The following is a 24,665-nucleotide window of genomic DNA, read 5'->3' as shown; positions in this document are numbered from 1 at the left end:
TCAAATAACTGTAGCCTGGACTGCGGCAGTCTCAATTTTCACACCCAAGATTGGCTATCATCTTCCAAGAAACTGTTTCAGCACTACCTACTTAAGACCACTGTGAAACAATAACATTTGGAAACATTTTCCTTTAATCTTGCTATTTTTATTTTACTTTATTTTTTGTAAACAAATCTTTCGCTTGATAGAGTCTCATTATTATAGCCCATATCCACATCTTTTTTTTTTTCTTTAATCAATATCAGTTATGATGCAGATTTTTGTTTTTCTGAATACATCTGTGAAATGTTACTTTCTATTATTTATAGAGATAGTCAAGCTCAGTGTGGAACTTCTGCTAGAAACTTCATGGGTTTCTAGGTGTTTTCAGTATGATATGTTCCAATGTAGTGACATTGTGATTTTAGCAAAAAAATATGCAGTGGGAATAAAATTTTAAAAAAAGCTCATGAAAAAGAAATATTTTATTTAAACAGTATCTACGATGGGGGCATTGAGATTAAATCCCTAATCTACTGATCAACATTTCCCTTGAGCTTAGTAAAGTGAGGACTGAATGACATTCAAATTTCCATATATTGGTACTCAAATCCCTAGAATGTATTTAATGATCAAGCTTTCATTCTCTTGTATCCTTGCTGCTTTAAGTGTAAGTAACAAAGAAACTCTGTTAAACATCTTCTAATAAACAAACATACTTTTTATTTTGTCACCATCATTGCACAACAGTAAAATATGACAAACTGGCTTTCCTCCTGCCCTCCCACCAAATAAAATATATATATATATATTTCAAATCATATTTCTTTGTAAAAGCTAAGGTATTTTTTGTGTAATAATTATCCCTGCATTAAAAAAAAAAAAAAAAAAAAAAAAAAAAAGGAACTGAATATAAATTGCAGGAAGCATTATCTGCAAAATAAAAAAGAGGAAATTCCAAATGATAACTGATCAAAGGGGTAACTATGCATATCAACCAAACAGCTGAATCCTATAGTACATTAAAATAGTCCCAAGTGTACAATTGGCAACATTAACTATACTGACTTCTGAAGTACGAAGGATTTTTAATTCAGGGCTCCCTATGGTGTTATGTTGTTTGTTCTAATGATTGTAGATTTGTTTCAGTGATGTTTTTCCAAATATGTTCCTAATCTTTTATGATTTCTTTTTCCTCTTGGGATGAATTTCCAAGTCTTTTTAATATGAAACACATACCAATTATGGTTTGATTTTTGAAATTTTCAAATGCATAGTTTTTTTCTAAGTGTTTTTAAAGTGGTTTGTATTTGTTTTCAAAAATCAAAATTATTTTCTTCTGGAAAAACGTGGAAATAAACTCATCAGTTCATAATACTATATAGAGGTTAGTAGTACCATGCTTAGGCTTGTTCCAAACTGAGTGATCTGATTTGGTTTGTGGAATAACTGAGCAGGACAAAAAGCCATTATAAATTTTTGTATTTCATGTTTGTGATTGTTTACATAGAGCACTGAGTTTCAAACCACAAAACCACATTTTCTTCTTGTTTTACACGTGTTGGCTGAAATACTTCAGTGAACTTCAAGCTCTTAGCCAAATAAGCCTTTGATTTTTTTCTGGGGAATCTAAGAAGACCCATCAACTATACTGTTCACAGGTAAAAAAAAAAACATTCTTTCACTAAGTCAAGAAATAATGTAGTTGGCTGTCTAGGGAAAAACAAACAAACAAACTAATATCATTATTTGTTCCTAGTCTCTTATTTCTACTTTCTTCCCCTTCCCAAAGTGGAGATATGGCTTCTGTACTGATTTTATTATAAGGTTAGAAAATATGCTTGAAAGTGACATTTTACTTTAACTTGAACTACTTTTGATATACAGTCAAATCTTTCCTAATTTTAAAATACCAGAAATGTTTGGCCCCAAACATAACTGTGTGTCATGGCTTTATGATTTTTTGTTATCGATATTCCACATCATAATATCATGTAGTGCATTGGGAGTTAAGGAGTTAATGCTCCAGCTCCATGGATTGTTGATAGTTCTGGTTACCTGGCTCTGAGAAGAGAAGAACTACATATCCTAGGGAACTTGGTGTTTCCAATTTCCTTTCAGAGGGAAAGATAAAACTGTTCACAGATCAAGAAACATCCTCTTTTTCCCTTTCTGCTCATTCCGGCAGTGTGTTCTATCTAGTCATCTTGGTTTCAGCATTGGAGTAAGGCCTTCAATTTTCAGACACATTCTCATTTTATTTCATTTCTTAGCTTTAATTCCAATTATATTGTATTATATTGTGTTATATTGTGTTATCTTGCTTTCCAATATCTTATTCATTAAAATAGCTTTCCTCCTCAGATCATTGCCACTGTTTTGTTTTTAGGCCCATCTCCCTACCCTTTGTCCTTTTTCCCTTTCCCATTTCCCGAGACATGGATCTGTGAGTCCCCCCACCACATTAGTCACAGAACTGGACTAAGCTAGCCTGTAAACCATTGACACCATGTGCTTATATTTTGACATGTTTCTCACATGGACATACATGAAGTCAAATTGCTGTATTATCCAAGTCAAGAGACTGTTCCAATGCTGAAGATTTTCTCTAAGACTGAATTTCTATTTACCTTATTCAATATTCTCTATCCCTCCATTCAAGACAATATTTCCTATTGTGTAGGGAGAATTCAGTCTAAAAGTTGGAATATTTCCAGTTTATATTAACAATCCAGAAAGAAATAGTAACTTAAAAGAACTCAACGATCCTCTGAGAAATGAAAAGAAAAACACATGGGAAGAAGAGAATAGTGTGAAAATAGAGTAGGTTTTGATTTCTTACTTGTCACTTATTAGTACGTTCCAGAGTTAGCAATAAATATGAGCAGAATGATCAAATCAACAATGAAATAAAAGAGACTCGGAGCTTTAAAAGAGGAGAATGATTAGTCTAATAGTCTTAATGTATTATCGATGTATTCATGTCTTCAGTATGATTTTAAAAAGACAGTGGTTACTGGATGCCAAAATGGCAACTGCCATATGGACATCTTTGGCATTCTTTGATCATCTTTCATCTCATGCATCTTTTACATAGAGGAAGGATGCAAATGTTAGATCTAGTAGAATTTAAGATCTTTCTTCATCTTCACAGTAACAAGCAGGGGTTTCATTTCTTACAAATCAAAATCAAAATTGACTGAGGTCTGCATAATATATTTCATGATAATGACACTATTCATAATAGATGAATAAAGTCCAAATGCTTCCTTTATTAGTCTTTGAATTGCCCATAAAAAATAGTTAAAACCTACTTCTATACCTAAATTAACATTACTGTACTTAGGATGTTAACTAAAACAAAAAATGTACCAGAACATTTTTTTTTCTGCCATATAAGCCTGCTGTATATCTTCCAAATTGTTACGACACCTATTTTGAGGGCAATAAATACAAAGGAAATAAAGTACAATCTTCTGATATAGATTCTTGATGCGAGTGATTATCATTTTAACAGATGCTACATTGTTTGATGAAACATTTTAAAGTCTGAATGAAGAGTCCTTGAAGACCAAGAATGAAAATAATGTGTTACATGTGCAAAATAAATCTGACTTCTCAAGTAGAATAGCCTTTTACTGCTATCCAGAGTGCTATGCAATGCAGTCATTTCAGAGTTCATCAACAGACAATAGGTGATAATTCTTTTTCTTTCTGAAAGAATTATCTTCTCATATTGTGTAGATATTGGGACAAATCTTTCAGTTCTTGTTTCTGGATTGATTTCTCAGACTTTATTCATGGTAGCTAGGAGTACTTCAGTCCGTGCCCATGAAACATTATTAACTCCTTCATTAAGATGAATAAAGACACTAGTTCTCAGGCAAAGGACATAACTGAGGAGTATGTAATAAATGAGCACTTTGGTAAAACACAAAATCTTTAATATATTTCTGAACTACTTACTTTACAGAGGAAAAAAAAAAGTATTAGATTGGACCTGACCTTTGAAGCACTTCTTTCAGAGTCTGTAAGAATTTGTATGAATAATCTGAAAAGAGAAGTAGACATTGATTGTGGCATATTTATTGCCTATGAAAATAATATTGTTTTCATTGTTTCCATCAGTGAGAAGTCTGGACCTTCCTTGTAAACATTATTCATTCTCACTTAAAAATTCATTTAACTTAAAAATAACAGTGTTAAATTATGTAGTGTACATATGCATATGAAAGCATAAAGGATTTAGACCTAAACATCTACCTAAGCCTTTTGAAAGTATTAGAGAGCATAAAAGGGAAATGGCTTCATTTCTGGAAAAGAAAACAAACCTGAAGGATGAAAGTATGGAAATATAGCCACATTTTATTTCAGTTACATTTAATCTAGAAATAATCTAGAAAATTATGTCTTGCCCAATTAGTGTAATTTTTTTTCTGCTTAGAGACTGCATAATCTTTCATATTCTTTGAGCACACAGTTAATCAGAAAACAGTAGATCAAGAACTATTTTTACAAGACCTTGCTTTATCTTTTCTTTTCTTTTCTTTTCTTTTCTTTTCTTTTCTTTTCTTTTCTTTTCTTTTCTTTTCTTTTCTTTTCTTTTCTTTTCTTTTCTTTTCCTTTCTTTTCTTTTCTTTTCTTTTCCTTTCTTTTCTTTTCTTTTCTTTTCTTTTCTTTTCTTTTCTTTTCTTTTCTTTTCTTTTCTTTTCTTTTCTTTTCTTTTCTTTTCTTTTCTTTTCTTTTCTTTTTCTTTTCCTTGAATTTTACTGCTAAAAATAAAGGATAATTCCAAGCTGGAAAAATTTTATTGAAACTAAAATCACCAAACAGAAATATTGAAGAAATGTTAGATGAGCTTCACATTCCTGTGTAAATTTTACAAAAAAAAAACTTATATACCAGCTGTATTTACCACTGAGTCCTTCTTGAGCAAAATGCATGTTAAAACCTGTAATATATGAAATACTTCTTGTGATAAATTGCAATGACTGGTGGAAGGCAAGAGGATTATCCCAATAGCTGATAAACACAGTTAGGCAAATGTATTACTGCAAGAAAGCTATCAACAGGGCTAAAAACTGTGCTAACCAGGAGGTCAATCAGAAATTCTATGCATGTTTCTGGCTCTGAAAACTAAAAAGGCAGGGAGGTGAGTAGATAAGAAAAAGAAGGTGAAAATAGGTTTTTGGTTTATTTTTAATTTTAGTCTATTTGGTGAATAAAAACTTTTGGTTTAGCAGGAAAACTATCTCATATATTTTATATATATTTCATCAGAAAATAAACAAATACATTTATCACAGTATTTCTAAATTAGTTTTCATAGATCTTTCATATCAAGTGCAGAGTCACCTACCACGATCTTAGGAGATTCTTCAGCTCTAGAATCCTTGGAAACTCCACAGTCCAGCATCACAATGATTAAACTGATTTCATTTGTAGAGATTATTTTAAATATTCTGCATCTTCTAAATGTGTTTGTTCTTTAGCATTTGAAAAAAAAAAAAAAAAAACACAAAACAAAGATAATGAAAAAGTGTTTTAAAGATAATAGAGAAGAACAAACCATTGCCCTGGTCTTCTATGCAAGTATGGACTTCACTAGGGATTTTGTGAACTTGTGTGTGTGTTGCTCCTGGCCAGCAGATGACACTCAGGTCTAGCAGGCCTATCATACTGCTGATGCCAGACAGAATAAACTGTAACAACAGTGGATATGAATTCTGGAGTTTCTTCAAGAACCAAAAAGGTTTGAGTTTTCACTCCGCTCATTTCATACAGTCACTGGCTCCATTTAATGCTATACATTACGTCTCAGCTTCCCTTCACCACAGAGAAGTTTCTGCTTGTCTGAGAAGGTCAGGCAGGAGAAATTCCTGTTGGTTCAAGCTGTGCTGCTGCAAGACAGAGAATTACCAGTCTTGGGACATCACAAGTCAAAGTTGCAAGGCATTCCACAGCCACACTATTCTCCATGCATCTCTCTTAATGTGCTTCTTACAGCTTTCACCCAGTAGACTTTCACTGCCTTTTTCCATCCCCTCACCTTGTCTCTGATGACTTCTTGACAACTCCTTTTTGGTTTTGTGTCCTTTTCTCTGTTTCTCTCAATCTTAACAGTCTATGCAGAAGCACAATGTTTCCTCAGTGTCCTGGCTTCTTGTTCTGGCTCATGCCTCTTTGTTAATTGGAAGACTCAGGATGTGATGCTTTTCTTTAGCCTAAATGTTATCAAAATTTACAACTGAGCTATATCAGTTACAGCTAGCATGTAGCAAGCTTTTACTTGAGAATTCAGAAGTTCAGCTTTTGTCACTTCTTCCCACACACTCACATGCAATCCGATGCTGTCTGTCAGCATTTTTCTAAGATTTTTTTTTTAATTATTTTTTTCCATAGGCAAAAGTTTACCCCAGGATACACTGCAGCTATTTCACTACAGTGTGCCATAATCTGAATGAAAATAAGATACTGTTTCTGGCATTTAGACACACAACACCTCAAAGATAGAACAGAATAAGAATAATCATTTTGCTCTCAAGCCTAAAGTAGATGGTTTGAGTAAACAGCAACATTCTGTTTTCTTCATTTATAAACCTTTCTCAACACTGGGTGTTAAACTGCAATGTACAGTTTCATAACAGAAGTCCCTTTCATAGTCCACACAGATGTTCAGCAGACTGAAGCAAAAGTTGGTATTCCTTCTGACACTCTTTTCACAGTACCTGCTATTCCTTCTGACACTCTTCTCACAGTACCTGCTGCGGGATTTACAGCTCCACGAAGCCTTTGCATTAATCTTAACCCCGGCAGATTTTTTTTCTGTATTTTATGCTACAAATTAAAGAAAACTAGTCTGAATTTTCCCTTTAGGCGGATGCATCAAGAGAACAATGAGCATGAAGGATACATGGAAGGATATTTCACCAGTTTGGAGTGAGATGCAGGAAAGCCCAAGTACTAAGTGCTGCATTGAACACAAGAGACACTAAAAAAAGTAGATCAAACTCAAAGTAGAGCTGGCAGACTCTTGCTGTCGGAAGAAATCCTTTTCATTAAAATATTCATCTTAAACAGTAAATAATGAGAACAGTTTTGTCCAGTTCCGAAATTTATCTTATAGCCTAAGTGATTTTTTTTTCTTGAGACACCTTATGGCATAAATGATGCCAAAACATAAAACTGGATAAATGCCTCTGAAACTACGTAAGGAAGGCATGCTACTGTCTTTTATGTTATGTAACAAGCATACAATTCGGCAATAATTTGTCTTGTCTATAGATGGCAGCAAAAGACTATATCTTGTGAATAAGTAACTGAAACAGTGTTTAAAGAAAGTGAACTGTAAACTAAAAATGAATATTCTGTTAATAATACATTAACATTATTTAACAGGAACTATAGAGTCAATAGAACACGAACAATATCTCCCCTTCCCCTTCTCCAAAATAAAATAAAACAAAACAAAATAAAATAATTAAAAAAATAAACTAAAATAAATGGCCATTAAAAATGTACTAAAACATGCATTCTGTTCTTTTATTTCCTAATAATAATAATATTAGTAAGTGCTTACATGCAAAACCTTCTCATAAGGAAAGAAAGCAAGAGACACAGGGAGCTCAAGGAGGCCAACAGATTCAGATACGGAAAACAAAAGCAAAGCAAAGGAAAAGGGCAGAGAAGGAAAAAAAAAAAAAAAGGCTCAATGACTAGATTGAGAAAGGAAAAAAAAAAAATCTTAACAATATAATAGGCTTTATACGTGTTTGACTAAAATATCATTTGATCTTTCTGTCTGTCTGTAAAAAATCTCAGTTGCTTTTTATTCTACTCTGATTGTTAGTTGTTTTCTAGAATTAAGAAATGCTATTCACTAGGAAGAATTATCAGTATTTCATGAAAAGGATGTGTTTGTGCAAAGCTATGAATCTTTTAAGTGCACTGTAAACAAAAGAAAACAAAGTAAACAAAGGAAAAAAAAAGTCCTCCATGAAAGTGTTGCCGTCTTTTCACTTACTGACCTTGCTGAACTATTTTGTACGTAAGTGAGGTATACATGCCAGATTGTCTAGTAAACAAAAAGGATAGCTTTCATTGTGGGAGAATGGTGGGGAGAGAAGATGAAAGGAATCAGCGCAATCCATGGCATGATTTTCCGATGAAACAGCTAGTGAGGAAGGAACTGTTGTTTTACACTGCCTCACAAAGTTCAAAGCACACATATTAAAACAACTTGCAGATGTAGTTTGTGCAAAATATTAAGGACAGTTCCTGCTAAACTCAGTTTGCTCAGCTACTTCTTTTCTTTCAAAAATTCAAGTCTTGTAAATCCTCAGAGCCCACTGTCTAATTATACTGGGCATCTTGTATACCTTCTCATTAAAAACTAACCTCCTATTTTAATGACTTTGTTGAAATCCTTTGAAGATCAGACTGTTAGTGACTGTACTCTGTTGTGTTGTATTCTGAATACTCCCATCATGCTGTCCTTCTCCATTTATTGCTTTCTAAGCTTTGGTTATTTCCCTTCCCTTCCCTTCCCTTCCCTTCCCTTCCCTTCCCTTCCCTTCCCTTCCCTTCCCTTCCCTTCCCTTCCCTTCCCTTCCCTTCCCTTCCCTTCCCTTCCCTTCCCTTCCCTTCCCTTCCCTTCCCTTCCCTTCCCTTCCCTTCCCTTCCCTTCCCCTTCCCTTCCCTTCTCCTTCCTTTCTCTCTCCTCTTTCTCTCTTTTATTTTTCATTTTTTTCCTTTTATTTTCTATTTCTTTTTCTTTTCTTTCTGTAAAACAATTTTAGATGTCATACTCCAAGTGAAAAATATCAAGGCACTTCATTTGAAGGCCACTTTTCCACTCAGATGATCACTCTGAGTTCAGTGTTTAGGATGTTTTTAGTGAATGGCAAGGAATCTCTTATGTATTTAACTGAGGTAGTTGTTGAACAGATGCATCTTTGACACAGTGCAGTATTTACAGTATAATATCTTTAACAAATTGGGCTATATTCATTCCTGGGATAATTCCAACTGACTTCATTCAAATTACATGAATGATTAATTTGTGCTCTGAGGTTCAGATGATAAACTCTCTTCCAGTTACATATTTAGAGTGTATATTTTCTTTATCATCAGACTGCAGTTAGGATCACTATGTTTTGGATAATTATAAAATTTACCATTTGAGTCTTTTGCTTATGTCCAAAGATCTTGGACAATCTCAGATTTCATAAGGGGTTTAGAATTCAGGAAATAGATATCCTTTTTTTTTTTTCTTTAATTTACTCCCTTCAAGACACTATTTTTTCATGTCCTTTAAAAGCACTTTGAATGTCCTTCTGTATATTCTCAACAGGCAGCTTTGTCAGAACTGTTTTTAATTTTAATTACTAGTACCCTTACTATTTATTTATTTATTTTTAATATCAAGAGAATGGAGAGTACATCCTTCATTCCTTCCTCATGGACACCTCTGTTGTTTCTGCTAGTCTTGTGAGCAATAATAATTTCATTCACAAAATGCACACGGTATGATTTTTATGATATTGAGGAGATCTCCTCTATCTGGATCTATACTGTGATACTTTACCTGGGAACAAAATAGTACTTTACTCCATAAGCTTTCTCATTTATTTCAGTCGATTTCAAACTGACATGTTTTATATGCAAAGAAAAACATGCATGAATCTTACTCATTTCCACATTGAAATGATGAAAACACAATTACTAAGAAAAACCTGAAGTTTACAATTCATTACAAATTATTCTGGAAATTAAATTTTGTTTATTTTGACAGGTGCAAAGAAATATTCATAAAATATTTCATTTTCATATTGAGCATAATGGGAAATAGAGACATTATTTTGATACATGGTTTTACTAACAAATTTCAAGATGAAATATTGCCTATCACAGAAAATACTCCTATTCACAAGCAAAAATATAATAATAATACAAAAATTGTTGAGTTTAATAAAAGCCAGGGCTTACTGATTAAATAACATTTTATATTCAAGAGATTCTCTAACATAAAGGCCCTTATTGAAAAGGTCTAATAGGCTGAGTAAGAAGTTTTATTTATTTTATAGGTGCTTTTCTTAAGTACAATTTCCTCATGCCAAGAATAAACCTTAAGTTAGGAAAGCATGAGTGGAGCTCTTATTGAAACAACACGGCATCAAAGCACAAATAACTTTCTATTAGCCATGTCACTAGGTTAAAGAATAGGTAGGTGGAATCCAAGCAATTATCAGGGAAACACTGGAACATTCTTCAGAATAACCCTGACCTTAATAACTTGTTTAAAAATCTTTTCCAGATGGTTTATGGAAGAAGCCCAACTTAAAAGACAAAAGTGTACTCCTAAAGTGCATTGTTTATCACTGTGCACCCTCAGTGGCATAGCTACCCAATGGTAATTACTTTTGTGGTGTCTGTGACTGTGTAATTCAACCCCCAAATATAAGTGTTTTATTTGATCACACCATTAAATGAAAAAAAAATATATATCCTTTCCCATTTAATGAATAATAGCACACACTACAAAGAATGTTTCAGAAGCATATCCAACCAAATGTCCTTGCACTCCAGTTAGTGTGGATCAGACCACAGAAATTAGGACTGAACAAATTTGTAAAGAGTCTGCTATTCGTTAGTGGAAATGATGAAGCCTCTCAGCAAGATGAATGCACTAACACTGGGAGAGAATCTAATCTGTGGTACTCAGCATACAAAGCTTTTTACTTCAACAGCAGATGTGTTTATGATCTTCTGAAGCCACCTATTCAGTGCCTCAAAGGTGCAAGGCCTCTTTTTTCTAAAATGAAGAAGTTTGTAAAGGAACAAAAGAGGATATTTAATCACAGTTTATTTCCACTTTCCACAGGACAGGCAAAAGAAAATACAACAATAAAATTTTAGCTTTTAAATCAGATTGATAATTAGAGATAATATTTCACTTAAATATCACTAATAAAGTTCAAATTCTTTCTTCTCCAGATTACAGTATTGCAATACAGTAAGAGAGTGCTTCAATGTTACCTGTGTTAATCAGATGTGGAAATAAACAGCCAAGGAAGAAACATTTAAAATAGTAACAGATCATTCCTTTAGCACAATAACTTCTACTAGTACTTGGCTAGAAAATTTAGAAATGTTGCTTGCATTGTCTGACAGAGTGCAGTTATTCTTTCTTCCATTCTTTTCTATTTTTCTTATTTTAACTCCACCTTCAGGAGATTCATTCTTATTTTCAGTCTTCCAAAGGAGCCAGAGTAAGAGAAAAAAATTCAGTCCTTGTATAGGTATCTCCTACTCATAGCATAGGAGTAATGTTTGTTTTCCTCTGGATTGCTGTCAGATCCTGGCCTTTTTGATTCATTCATTGTTGTTATATTGACTTTACTAAATTTTAATATTGAGTGAAGTTATAGAAGTGAACATTCATGTGAGAGGTTCTAAAGTGTCTTGACTTCAGCAATGAAGACATGCTGTTTAGTTCTGAATATTTTGCTCCAAATCTCCAGCTGTCTCTATTGCCGCAGAGATATAATTTACAGATTAGACCCACATATTAAATAAGAACATTTTAGAAACGTAGTGATTAATATATTTATCTCACAATACATAGGTGGAAAAATACCTCAAGATCTGCTATGAAAGCAAAACTTTTTATTTATTTATAATACTGCTTATGGAAATAGTCATTTGAACTTAATTTTTAAACTAAATTACTCTAATCTTTCATTATTCAAACTGCTAAAATGTATCCTATATTTTAAACTGAATTTACCTTGGTTAAGCTTTTAAACTCTGAACTTTCTGTAACTAATGGGTTAATAAATTATTTTATTATCCTTTTTTTTGTCAAATAGATATCTACAAAGAATATATATTTAATTTTTTTTTGTGGACATGCTGACTAAATACAACTACTTACTAAAGCAGATTTCCAGTTCTTCATCACAGAATCACAGAGTAGGTAATGTTGGAAGGCACCTCATAGAATCATTTAATTCAAGCCCTCTGCTCAAGCATATCAGCTACAATAAGATGTTTGGGACCATGCTGCTAGTTTGCCTTTGAGAATCTTCATAGATGGAGACTTCATAACCTCTCTGGGAAACCTGCCATATCCACGGTCGCACATTTATGTATATATGTATGTATGTATATATATATATAAAAATTACATTGTGTTTGACTGGAATTTCATGTGTTTTAACTTTTGTCTCTTCCATCTTGTCCTGTTACTGGGTACTACTGAGAAAAGCTTTGTTCTTTCTTCTTCATTCCTTCTCATCAGACTAATGCAAATTGATAAGAATCCCCCTGAATTTTCTCTGTTACAGGCTTGAGTCTCAACACTTACAGCCCTTCCTCATGTGAGAGATGATACAGTTCCTTCTGTATCTTCATGGCCCTTCATTGGACTCTTATACCATGAAGTCCAGAAGGAAAGCAGCACTCAAGTGTGGCCTCACCAGTGCTGAGAAGCAGGGAAGGATTACTTCCTTCAACTTGCTGACAATGTTTTTTTTTTTTTTTTTTTTTTTTTTTTTTTTAAGGCCAAGATACTGATGGCTTTTCTCACTGCAAGGGTGCACTGCTGGCTCATGATCAGTTGGTTGTTCAGAACTACTTATCAGCTTGTTGATCCCTTGCATTACTGGTGCATGAGATTGTTCCTTCTGAAATGTAAGATTTTGCATCTCCCTTTGCTGAACTGCATTAGATTCCTGTTAGATCAATTCTCCAGTGAAGGAGAATTCAACCTGTCAATGAATGGCAGCAATATCAGTTGGTCCTTCAAGCATCCATCCCAATTTTGCATAATCAGTAAATTTGCTAAAGCTAAGGGTACACTCTATCCCTTCATCCAGATCATTAATGAAGATGGTGCATTGTGTTGGCCTCAGAATAGGTCCCTAGGTTATTTAAGTAGTGACTGTCTTCTAGTTTTACATCACTGATCTCAGTTTTCCGGGACCACTCATTTAGCCAGTCTTTCCACTTTTCTAACCTGTACTTTCTCAGCCTGTCTACAAGGAAATTATGTAAGACAGGGCTATAGGCTTTAGTAAAGTTGAGGTAAATGACATCAACTACTCTCCTTTCATCCACTAAACTAATCAGTCAATTGCAGAAGGTTGGTCAAGCATGATTTTCCTTACTTAAACCCATACTAACTGCTTGATTTTTGTTCTTCATGCATTTAGAAATGTTTACCGGGAGGAGTTTCTTCATCTTCTTCTTCAAGTGAGACTGACCAACCTGTATTTCCCTTGATCTTTCCTTTTCTCCTTCTTGCACTCTTCTGTTTGTCATAAACTTCTACCAGTTGCTATGGCTATTCAAAGATAATTGAAATAGGACTCAAAATCACATAGATAAAGATGATGGTGTTCTCTTGGCTACAGCTTTGCTTAGGGACCTCACACAGCTGTCAACAATGGTTCTCTGCAGTGATTTCAAAATCCTCCTCATTCTCCATAAACTCAGAATTGAATGTTGAATGAGACTGTATTTTTTTTCTGTTTTTTTTTTTTTTATGATCATTAAACCATACTCAAATATACAATGCACACGATCCTTCTTGTCAAGCAATCCAGGTATTGCCTGTACAACTGACTAGTTCTCGCTATTCTTCAGTATTTGTAAATATTTAAGCTCAAGGAAAATCTGGATTTTTCTACTAGTAACCAATGTATTTATTTACTATCTTTCTGCGCAGTGAAGAAAGGCTCTGAATATACTGCACCAAGAAAAGATCTCTATGGCACTCCAGAAGGAACATCAGTAAAAAAATATTTATTTATTTATTTGGTTGTTTATTTATTTATTTATTTATTTTTGCATGGCTGCATGCAATAAGATAATGATTTGCATCATGCTTATTCTTTAGCAACTTGACAAATGGAATTAAGTAAAATGACAATGTAGTGTATCACCAGCAACCTTTATCAACTAAAAGTCTGTTTGAAAAAGAATTACCAAGTTTGAAAACAGTCATTGTATGACAAGTCACTTTTTTTGTAATTATTTGCATGAAAATATCAGAAATTGCTTTTGCTCTGAACATAGCTTTCATAGTAATTGCATTGTTATGTATTTTATATTGATTCTCATAATATATTTTTTTCTATTTTCTATTTGGAAAGTGGCAAGTATTTTTATCTTGCTATGTAGAAACAAAGGTGCATAACTTCTGATATAATCATAGTTATCAGTTTTTAGCAGAATTTTGTAGCAGAAATTTAGCATCTTTTTTCTTACCTGCTTTAGGTCTGCAATGCTTAACAGAGTAAAGTGGCGTAAGGAATCAGCTTATCCTATGATACATAGCAGTAAGTATATAAATACTCAGCTAGAGCTTTTACTCCTGAATCTACAGACTTTATTGTACATGCCTACTAATTGGATGAATCTTAGCCTTAATTTTGAAGAAATGTGAACATAACACTCAGTTTTAGAGTCAACTAATTCTTTTCTGAATTTAACTAAGAATTCAAACATTAACAACAAAAAAAAATAATCATGCTTTTTGATTACATCTTATAGGAAACTGGGTGTAGATTTTGCATACTCATGGTCCTTGAGGTATGTACTTTGAAGATTGAACACTTAATTCAAACAAACAAAGAAACAAAACACACAAACAAAAAAAGAGCAAAATACTTTTCCATTTTTCCTAGTTTAGGTTGCATTAAATCCAAGATTTTGGGAATATCTATGTTGCTTCTTGATTGAGTTATTGAACAAAAGAAATATAAGATTTAGAAACTGTTTGAGATTGCTTTTATGAGCTATTTTAAAACCTCCTTTCAATGTAGTGATTGTGATTGTGACTTCTCTGTCCATAATTCAAACCAGATCCCAACAAACACAGAGATACATAAAAAGGGAAGAAAGTTTATTTTTGTATTTGTTTAAGATCATATTTTCCTCTTTTTTATAGGAATAACCTACTTGTATTACAGAGATCTTACTTTTTTCTCTTACAATTTAGAGTGAAATACGGTACTCCAGTTTATGCTTTTATATTTTCTTTCAGGAAAGCAACAAAAAATACTATTTAAATTTTTTTTTACTTACATTTTTACTCTTTTCCCTTTTCCCTTTCCCCTTCCTCATGCACTCCAGAAATTAAAAAACAAAAACAAAACACAAAAACAAATAAACAAATAAAAGTAACAAAACAAAAAATAGAAAAAGAGAATCTCAATTTCTTCATTTCTCTCTAATACAAAAAAAAAGGGAATTCAGAAAATGTCCTCTCAGTTACAGTCCATACCACTACATAAAAGATGGCCACAAAGTAAGCTCGACTGCTAAAACTCTTTATTGTTCACCCCATTGAATTGTCAGCTCTGAATTGCTTCAGTTGGCTGTATCCAAGATAAATCTGCAACACATTTGCTATCCTTAATCAGGAAGAATGTGAGGCATCAATGCCTGTGGGCCGAAGGGGCAGGGATTGGTCTCTTGTTCCTTTTATTACCTGTATAATCATTACTGTTGAAGAAGTTATTTATTTTCAAACCATTTTTATCCAAAGCATGAAAAATTTCAAACAATAGCAAAAGCTTTACATAAATGTTTCATTAGTTCAAAAACATAAAAAAAGAAAATGAAATAAACTAAACTCTGTTGCAAATTTTGATTAATTTTAAGTAAATCATTGTATAAAGTGCTTCAGTCCAAAAGATCATTTTGTACTCACTCTATTACCTCACACACCTGCGCAACTTATTTCAGAAACTACTTTCTTAACAGTGTTCTTTGAAACTGAAGCAGAATCACTCACATCTTCAAATCACAAAGAATCGCTTTCTCCATTTGTCCTGAGGTTACTGGTACCAGGGAGCCAGTATATCCCCTTTACATCCGCAGCTCTTCCTCCATCTTACCTGACCATGCTCCTGTCAGTGCACACAGCTCTTTACAAACTGGCAAAGGGACAGTGATGGTGGATGTTGCCATCACTGTAGCAGTGTTTTCTATGAGAGCAGGAAAAAAAAGGAAAAAACCTGCTCATGAATTTTCCTTTTTATGTGACTCTCAGGCCATAACAAAGCCTGGAATAACCTTAGGATACAAGATGATAATAACTAAAGTGGTTGAAGCCTCTCTTTCTTAGAAGTGGTGTCAGAACACTATAAAAAAAAATAAGATTCAAACAGTACGTGTGATAAAGTGATATTTGCATCGTTCTAAGTAAATAAATAAAAACATGGTCTCTCCCTCTGGCCAAGGAAACATAGAAACTTTATAAATGTTTCTTTTAAAGAAAACCATATGAGTTTGTTAACTGACGTGAGTCAGTCTCTTCCTTAAGATATGGGCATGCTGAATCCATCTTATTTCTAAGAAAATAAAATACTACTAATAATAGAAGCCAATCATAATTTCTTTCCATTGTTTCAAGTCGCTTTTTAATTAAGTGCATAAGAAAAGTAATAACTTTAACAAAAAAAAAAAAATCCCATCTAGGCAATAACTGCTTCTTGAAGAAGAGTGTGAGGATTGTTCTAGACCTTCTACCTTCTCTTCATTTACAGAGAAGGACTGGTGGGAGATGTAAAGGTTGCAGACTGTCTTGAGCAGAGCGACCATGAAATAGTAGAGTTCTCTATTCTTGGAGATGTCAGAGGGTGGCTGGCAAAATTGCTATCTTCAAGAACTTCAAGAAGGCAGACTTTGACTTGTTCAGGATGTTTGTTGCAGGGATCCCTTGGAAGTCACTCCTTAAGGGTAAAGAGGTCCAGGAAGCCTGGATGCTCCTCAAGATGGAAATCTTAAAGGCACAAGAGCAGACTGTTCCTGAGTGCTGTAAGGTGAGCCGTAGGGGAAGAAGACCGGTATGGGTGAACCAGAAACTATTGCTGAGACTCTGGAAGAAAAAGAGAGTCTATCTCCTCTGGAAGAAGGGACAGGCTACTCGGGGAGATTACAAGGAATTTGTTAAAGTATGTAGGGAGGAAGAGAGGAAGGCAAAAGCCCAACTTGAACTCAGACTGGCCACTGCAATAAAAGAGAATAAGAAATCTTCTTACAAATATATCAGTGGTAAGAGAAGAACCAAGGAGAATTTCCATCCTTTCCTTGATGCACCAGTGAATGTGATCACTGAGGATTAGTGAGGATAAGGAGAAGGCTGAGGTCCTCAACACCTTCTTTACATCTGCCTTAAATAGGCAGATCAGTTATCCACAGAGCACTTTACGCCCTGATCTGGAATTCTGGGATGCTATGCAGAATACATCCCCAGTGATTCAGGTGGAGACAGTTAGAGAGCTCCTCCTCCATCTGGACTGGTACAAGTCCATGGGACTGGACGGCTTCACTCTAGGGTGCTGAGAGAGCTGGTGGGGATGATTGCCAAGCCCCTCTCTGCCATCTACCTGCTCTTCTGGTTATCTGGAGAGGTCCCAGAGGATTGGAGGCTGGCTGATGTGATTCCCATCTACAAGAAGGGCCATAAGGAGGATCCAGGGAACTACAGGTCTGTCAGTCTGACCTCAGTACGAGGGAGAGTTATGGAGCAAATCATCTTAGGTGAGATAGCACGGCACGTGCATGGCATCCAGGGGATCAGGCCCAGCCAGCATGGATTCATGAAAGGCAGGTCGTGCTTGACCAACCTCATCTCCTTCTACGACTGGGTGACCAGCCTGGTAGATGAGAGAAAGGCTGTTAATGTAGTCTACCTGGACTTCAGCAAAGCCTTTGACACAGCCTCTCACAGTATTCTCCTGGGGAGACTGGCTGCCTGTGGCCTGGACAAGTATACCCTTTTTTGGGTAAGGAACAGGCTAGAAGGCTGTGCCCAACGGGTAGTGGTTAATGGAGTTAAGTCCAGCTGGCAACACATTACAAGTGGTGTCCCTCAGAGATCGGTACAGGGGCCCATCTTGTTTAATGTCTTTATTGATGACCTAGAAGAGGGAATTGAGTGTACCCCCAGTAAGTTTGCAGATGACACCAATCTGGGAGGCTGTGTCAATCTGCCTGAGGACAGGGAGGCCCTTCAGAGGGATCTAGATAAGCTGGATCACTGGGCTGAGGTGAATAGGATGAGGTTCAACAAGGCCAAGTGCCAGGTCCTGCACTTCGGCCACAATAACCCCATGCAGCGCTACAGGCTTGGGGCTGAGTGGCTGGATGACTGTGAAGAGGAAAGGGATGTGGGGACGCTGGCTGATGCTCGGCTGAACATGAGCTGACAGTGTGCCCAGGTGGCCAAGAGAGCCAACAGCAACCTGGCCTGCAGCAGACATAGTGTGGACAGCAGGAGCAGGGAGGTAATCATCCCCCTGTACTCAGCACTGGTGAGGCCGCACTTCGAGTTTTGTGTTCAGTTTTGGGTCCCTCACTACAAGAAAGACATTGAGACCATGGAACGTGTCCAGAGAAGGGCGACAAAACTGATGAGGGGTCTGGAGCACGAGTCTTAGGAGGAGTGGCTAAGGGAGCTGGGATTGTTTATTCTGGAGAAGAGGAGGCTCAGGGGAGACCTCACTACACTCTACAACTTTCTGAAGGGAGGTTGTGATGAGAGGTTTGGCCTCTTCTCTCAGGCAACAAACAGGACCCGAGGCAATGGCCACAAGTTGTGCCAGAGGAGATTTAGACACGACAAAAAATTTTTTCTCTCAGAGAGTGGTCAGGCGCTGGAATGGCCTGCCCATGGACATGGTGCAGTCGCCATCTCTGGCAGTATTCAAGAGGCATTTGGATGAGGAGCTACGAGATATAGTTTAGTAGTTTGTGGTAGCAATGGTAGTGGGAGGACAGCAAGGGACCACACAGGATGTTTTCTGGAGATTTCAAAGGGGAATGCATGCTGACATATAAGCAATTGTATCAAGCCCTAAACATTGATGCCTGTCCTGTCAATTGAGTAAATAAATAAATAAATACATACATAAATTTTCAAAAGGATACTCATCTCACCTAGCTCAAAAATATTTTATGAGGGAGTGAACTGTCCTTAGGAGTACTCTGTACTGCAGTACTCTGCCAGACCTCTGTAAGAATTTCTGACTTGAGTAATTTTTGAGACATAGTACTTGGCGCAGAGTAAATTAAGAAAAATACCTTGAGACATATAAAGTAGTTACCTCATAAAGAGAATAATGGGAAAACATTTAGAAAACATTTTACTTTTCAAACAAACACAAACAATGGGGTCAGCTGAAGAGAAGATTTAATAAAATATGTTTTTGAAAATTTTTCATTCTGAAACAGTGGAATATTTGAATAGAATTTAATTAAATGAAGTAAAGGAAACCAAAGAAAACTTTATTTCTCAAAGAAGAGAGGGAAGAGGATGGTGAGGTGCTGGAGCAGGCTGTGCAGAGAAGTTTTGTATGCCCTTTCCCTGGAGTTGTTCAAGGCCAGTGTGGATGGGGCCCTGGTCTAGTACTTGATCGAACAGTTGTCAGCCCTGCATGCAAAAAGGGGATTGGAACTTAAAGATCCTTGAGGTCCCTTCTAACAAGCCATTTTATGATTCTATGAAGTGCTTTACAAAGCAAATTGTAACAAATAATATGACTTTAATTAGATGAAAAAAAAAGATAGAAATGTTGAAATAATACAGTATGTTCAAGACCAAAGGATGTTGAAATTCTGAGAGGTTAATTGAGAAATAAATGATAGGGATCTAAAATAATGATGACAACAGCAACAGTAGGTCAGATTAAATCTTTAAAATTATCACAAAGTATAGCTGGATTGTCAATACAAAATTAACGTGAAGTTGGCATTAGTCATGTTAAAAATATGAGGTAAAATTCATTACTTTCTACTTATGTGCAGTATTGTAACACCAGTTAAAAAAAATACAGTGGTTATCTGTTTCCCTATAATCATATGAATTTGGCAACATTCTGTGAAAAAAAGAATTTCTCCAGAGGAAAATAAAAGAAACAAATACTATGATGATTGCCAAGGCACACAGCTAAACTTGAATTTGCATTTATGGCAATGCAGAATTCTAGTTTGAAATTTTAAGAGTCTTTCAACTAGAAATAAAATAAATCTGAGTGTTCAACTCAAGAATAAAATTAAAAGTATTATGAACTCAAGAATGTAATATGTAGAAATTGATCAAAAGTTATTTTTCTAGTTTCTGTTTTGTAAAACTGATTTTAAAAACATTCTCATCTGATTTCAACTGAATATTTTCCTTCTATGAGTTTCCAATAAAGAAATAAATATCTTAGTATATAAGGAAATGACAAGCTTATAATCTGTAACTGTGTGAAGTAACTATGAATGAATGAATAAATTAATCCATTGCTAGATTAAAATGTTTTATTTCATCTTCCAGAGCGAAAAAAGAAAGAATGTAGTGACTGAAGATATTGGGAAATAAGTGTTTCAGAATAATCTGAAGCAGTAGAAAATGAAAAAGAACTGCAAGTATCTATTTTGTCCCATAATTCACTTAGAATTAATTATTTGTGTGTTTAAAGTACATGGCAGATAGGCTAATAATTGTCAAGAAATTGAGGTAAAGTACTTACTGTACTGTGTAAATAAGTGGATTTCAATCTGTATGAATGCTTCTGTGTAGCTAAGCATGTGAGGATAAATAGTGTATGAGTACATAAAGTGAAATATAGAACTAAATATAGTATTAATCAGAGATATTTAGTGTAATATGGAGCACCACATCACATCTGTAGGCTACTGATAGATAATATTTCTCAAAAGTGAGACAGATTCCTGCTCAACTTGTAGGATTTAAAACCAATCTAACAGTGTAAGATAGTGTCCTATCTACCAGCCCACAGTGCAGGAATTACAGAGGTAGAGATGTGTAGCATGGTGACCACTTTGCTTCTCTCGAATCTGTAGGCAAAATGAAAGTTTCATGATAGTCAAAGCATGACTTAGTTTGTGTAGACTTCTCAGAGAAGTGTGTAAGGGTTTTACTTTTTTCTTCTGGAATGTTTATACATTTTACAACAATCTGTGACAGCAAAGAACAAATATTCTTCTTTTAATTAAGAAATATTATTTTAATTATTTTATTAATGGGAGAATTAAACCTGGACACTGTCCTGGAGTGCAGGGGATGAGCTTTGCCCTGGGAAAACCACCTGCCTGATCACAGAATCGCAGAATCGTGGCAGTTGGAAGCGATATCTAGAGATCATCTAGTCCCACCTCCTCCCCTCCAACTAAAGTAGGTTCTCTAGAATGGGTTGCACAAAGAAGCATCCAGGGTTTTGAATACTTCAGAAAAGGAGACTTCACAACCTCTCTAAGTAGCTTGTTCCAGCTCTCTGTTGCACTCAAAGTAAAGAAATGTCTCTTTTTCAGATGGAACTTTCTGTGTTCCAGTTTCTGCTCCTCCCCCCTTGTTCTGTCACTGGGCACCACCTTCCTCTTGACACTAGCCCTTTAGTTATTTATAAGGACTGAAAAGTTCCTCTCTCAGTGTTCTCCAGCCAAACAGTCCCAGGTCTTCCAGCCTTTCTTCATAAGAGAGATGTTCCAAGCCCCAGTCATCCTTGTGGCCCTCCACTGGATTCTTAATAGAAGTTCCCTGTCTTTCTTGAACTGTGGAGACCAGAACTGGACACAGTACTATAGATGTGGCCTCACCAGGGCAGAGTAGAGGAGGAGGACGACCTCCCTTGATCTGCTGGCCATGCTTTTTTTAATGCACCCCAGAATGCCATTGGCCTTCTTGGCCACAAGAACACACTGCTGGCTCATAGTCAGCATGTTGTCCACCAGGAGACCCAGGTCCTTCCTCCCAAAGCCCCTCTCCAGCAGGCCTGTCCCTAACTTGTACTGATGCAAGTGGTTTTTCCTCCGCAGGTTCAGGACCTTAAACTTGTACTTGTTCCATCTCATCAGATTCCTCTCCGCCCAGCTCTCCAAACTCTCTAGGTATTATTGAATGGCAGCACAGCCTTCCTGTTTGTGAGCCACTCCTCAAGCTTTGAACTGTCAGCAAACTTGCTGAGAGTGCATTCTATACCTTTACCCATATCATTGATGAAGATGTTGAACAAGATCAGCCCTGGTACTGACACCTGGAGAGCACTGCTAACTACAGGCCTCCAACTAGACAATGCATCATTTATCAGAACTCCTCTGTTCATAGTGTCCTCCCTTCTAGGGAAGTAAATTCCAATTGCTTTGGAACAGTAGTCACTGTAACATGAAGAGCCCAGCCATCAAAATTCATTCACTTCAGAAAATATATTTTCAGCTATCCAATCCCAAGCCATCCCATTCACTTTAGCTTATAGTGTATGTACTGTGTTTGCATTTTAATTTATGCCATTAACAACATTATTCCTGTTGTCTTCAAAGAACTATTAAAAAAAAAAAAAAAAGGAAGAAACAAAAAAAACAATGAAAACCTTCTAAATAGTTTAGGATGTAAAAATACTAATTGAAGAATCTTTAGGTCATAATTACAATATGAAATAACAAACATATGCTCACATATACATATATATATGCTCACATATATAAATTTTAGAAAAAACATAAAAAATACTATCTTTCACCACTGCAGCTGGTGGTGAGATGTTTAAATGATAAAAATATATGTTATTTAAAAAATATATATTAAAAGATAAATTTGTGCTTACAGGTTAACTAGTGCCTCAACTTAATATGTACTGTTTCACATAGTTTTCAGTTCTCTAGTTGAAAAGAAAGTGCTTAGTTTGAGGAACAATTTGAAGCCAAGAGACATGACATGGTTCAAGGATAAATTCCCTTCCAAGTAAAACACGATAATCTACTGTCTAATGTTAGTAGTCACTAGCACATTATTTTCAGAGATGCATCTGAGTAACGTTTGTGAGAGTGCTAGCTGCCATGGCTTAATACTGTTCTCACAGTTATAAAATGTTGACAGCTAAGTAATCTAGTCAGTCATGCACCTGTATCCATGTACCGGCATTCTTTTATTTAGAATATTTGTAGCCCTCATGTCTGTTGTGTATTTTCATTACATTTCAGTTGATCTCATATTTTGTGCGCCATCATGTTAAAGATTAGTTACTTTGCATTGCTAACAGTAAAATATGCTCCTATCCATGTTAAAATAATTACATCTGATGCTTAAGTCACTAAATCAAACGGTCTCTTTTCCTTCTATTCTGGAAAATGTACAGTAATTTTTGTGTATAGTCATCCTGAAAACTCACAGAGAGAGATAAGTCTAAACTCATTGGCTGACCTCTCTGAATTGCCATTTTGTCAGCATGTATCATTTTCTAAGACTGCAAAATTGTCATACCTACCCAGTAGCATTAGATTTGATTTCTGTAAGTTACTAGTGTTCTGAAAAATTTTGCTCTGCTCCTTTGATCCTCACAGTAAAGTCAACAAACATTCAAATGTCACAGAATGCCTGTACCAACTCAGCCCACGCTGAGCCTAGCAGCCATGCTGGTGGCACCTCAATGAAGGCAAATGAAAAGTCAAAACTTTTTGCAGCAGTGTGAGAGGGGAGCAAAGCCAGAAAGAAGTTGAGAAACAGTCAGCTATACACCAATGTCAGAATAGAAGGAGGAGAAAGTATTCCAAGTGCCAGAGCAGAGATTCCTCTGGTTAGCCTCTGGAGAAGACCACAGAGGAGCAAGTATTTCCCGTCAGTCCATGGTGGAACACATATTAACGTGACAGTCCACAGAGGACACCACACTGGAGGAGGTGGATAATTACTGAAGAAATTATGTCCTCTTATGCAGACAGAAACAACAGTCCTTGGAGAACACATGCTGGAGCAAGTTTATCCTGAAGTATCTCAGCTCATCAAGATGACCCAGGCTATAGTAGGGAAAAAGTGTGACAAGGAAGAAGCGGCACAGACAAACTCTTATGACTTGACTTAAATCCCCAATTCCATCCACTATGCCACTCCAGGTCGGAGGAGGTAGAGAACCTGAGAGTGAAGTCGAGACTGGGATAAAGAGGATGGGAGGGGAAGTTATTTTTAATTTTGTCCTCTTATTTCACTTTTCTAATCAGAAAAAAAATTAAAATAATTTTCCCCAAGTCAAGTCTGTTTTGCCCATGGTGTGAGCTGTGATCTTCCAGTCTTCATCCTGACCCATAAGTTTTTCCATCTTGTTTTCTCCTGTTCTGTTCAGTATGCATGTGTCTGGCAGCCTGCCAAAGTCAAACTACCACAATGTAAAAACATGTATTCATTGAAAAATGATGTTCAAAATGTTACTTCCCCAGAAATAAGTTAAAAACAGTAGCAACTGAAAAAAAATACTGACGACTTCTGAAGATGTTAAATTGCTCACTAAGAAGAAAATATTTTTGGAAATGCCTGGAATGCTTTGGAAATTGTATGTGTTGATATACCATCAATAAAAATGCTGTTTCATAAATTAATCCAAGAAGTATTTAATTTGTTTCATGGAAAGCAACTGTTACTCCACTGATTCAATATGTGAAGCAAAAGGTGATTAGAATTCTATCAAACAATTGACAGTGGGAGTACAGAATGGAATTCATTTTACTTAGTTCTAGCCATACAAGCGCAAGATACTTGGCCACTCTCCCTCTATAACAAAAGAAGAAGGATAGATGTTTCCAGTAGGTGACTCAGATCATTTTGGAATAATCTTCTAACAGAAGGGAAGATTTGACAGAGGCTTTTGTCTGATTTGTCTGGGAAATAGGAAATAATC

At 35.6% G+C, this 24,665-nt stretch overlaps 2 pseudogenes across 1 annotated transcript in view; both read right to left on the bottom strand.

Moving 5' to 3' along the window:
* Positions 1 to 12,506: 12,506 nt before the first annotated feature.
* The window catches only part of LOC146545730 (uncharacterized), a 49,904-nt pseudogene continuing 37,745 nt past the window's right edge, over positions 12,507 to 24,665 (bottom strand). The window contains exon 3 of the transcript XR_014880956.1: positions 12,507 to 24,665. This exon is cut by the window's right edge and continues 23,628 nt beyond it. The product of XR_014880956.1 is annotated as an uncharacterized LOC146545730 (transcript).
* The window catches only part of LOC146545731 (uncharacterized), a 33,396-nt pseudogene continuing 21,237 nt past the window's right edge, over positions 12,507 to 24,665 (bottom strand).

The sequence above is a fragment of the Meleagris gallopavo genome, chromosome 1, assembly GCF_905368555.1.
Source record: "Meleagris gallopavo chromosome 1, MGAL_WU_HG_1.1, whole genome shotgun sequence".
In the NCBI taxonomy this organism is placed as follows: domain Eukaryota; kingdom Metazoa; phylum Chordata; class Aves; order Galliformes; family Phasianidae; genus Meleagris; species Meleagris gallopavo.
The sequence above is the reverse complement of the archived record's forward strand: the minus strand, read 5'-3'. Positions and strand labels throughout refer to the sequence as shown.